The sequence below is a fragment of the Sardina pilchardus genome, chromosome 17 (assembly GCF_963854185.1).
Source record: "Sardina pilchardus chromosome 17, fSarPil1.1, whole genome shotgun sequence".
Taxonomy (NCBI): Eukaryota; Metazoa; Chordata; class Actinopteri; order Clupeiformes; family Clupeidae; genus Sardina; species Sardina pilchardus.
The window spans coordinates 11,816,968-11,818,756 of NC_085010.1; positions in this window are offsets into that span (position 1 = coordinate 11,816,968).

The following is a 1,789-nucleotide window of genomic DNA, read 5'->3' on the forward strand; positions in this document are numbered from 1 at the left end:
CGCACACTCATTTACATACACAAACGTTTCAAGAGTAGGGAGATGAAAACAGTTGACAAGCATGATTTATTCTTGCGGAGAGAATGTCATATTTTGTACCACTTTGCAGTACATCTAGTTCAGAGCTAATAGCCACCCACCAGCCAATCAGAAAAGAGTATTTCTTCTCTCCAGGAGATAACATAATCACACTCACTGATTACTGAGCAACCACATCATTTCACTTTGATTTAGTACCTTTATATTTGAGATATCTAAAGAGGAGCTATGCAGGCTTGGTGATTTCTTTTTATGCTTGCAGATTTGTCTGCAGAGCTTCCATAGCTTTAGCATGTATATTTTACAACACTCCTCAATCGGTCAGTGTGCCTTTTCATGAGCATGATCGCAAGGCTGCAAAACTTTCTGTTTGTCAGTGTCACTGGCCCGGTGGCACAAACTTGCAAGCGTGTTTTTTCCGCTCACAGGCTCTAGGAGGAAGCGAAACAGCCATCATTCAACCCAGAACAAGTCAAATAACCATTCCAATGACTCCGAAGTTGATCAGTTAAGCAGTAAATTAAGCTTGAAATAAATAAATAAATAAATAAAAAACATAGTTCCCCTTTAAAACTCCTTCTTTATATCCTTAAGCAGGTATGTTTACCGAGTTTAGGAGAAGTTGAATATTTCTATGAACACTGGCACAAGCTGATCGGTGCAGGTTTGAAAGATCCATCCAGGAATGCTAGATGGACCAGCCTTCACCTTCCTAGCGTTCAGTCTGTACTTCATGATCTGCACACACACATCGTAATGGTCTTTAATAGGACTGTCAGATCAGTTGAGTTGTCATGAGGTGTCACTTCAGGCAGCAGTGGACAAAAATACAATTCACGGTTATCAGTGGCTAACCCACACAACAGTGTCAGGTCTTTTTCTCAGGCTCTTTCGTGTCATACTGAACCAGCATGCTGTGTAATTTATATACCCCACACCCCCTCAAAAAAATCACTGGAACACACACACACACACACACACACACACACACACACACACACACACACACACACACACACACACACACACACACACACACACACACACACACACACACACACACACACACACAGTGCACTTGCCGTAGCACTTGCCACTTGCATTTGGGCTCAGACAACCTTTTCATTCCATAACAAACTAGAAAAGCACTCCGAGAGCGCAGCTACGCCTGCATTGTTCTTCCTAGGTTGTCATACATTTGAACCTAAACTATTCAGATCGCCACGTGGCCATACCATGCCATTACACCACTAAGTTAAATACTGTACATAAACGTCTCCGGAATCTCAACGGAATTACGGATCCCTCCCAAAACAGTAAACAAAAAAGGGTAAATATGCACATTGTCAAAGACATTTCATTGTCAATCTCACTACTCTCACATCAAGTCCACTCTGGATGGCAACTCTGAAATGTGTGTATCAGATCTCAGCACCACAAACGCCACAGGAGGGGTTGGACCTCGTCACACACGTCACATAACTGCATTTACAGGAAACACACACAGAAGAAAGACGCTCACTGAGCCTGAAGTCCCATTCAGTTACCAGCTCTGTACACACACACACACACACACACACACTCAGAAGACAGAGAAGAGTAGAGGAGGAAGATGGGGTCCATCCTCTGTGTGCTGATAGTGTTGCTGATCTGCTGGACTCAGGACCACATGGGTGAGTTACATGTGACTAATGTTACCTCAATAACCACTGATACAAATCCTGTCTTGTTTCAATATCTTATGCGTTCT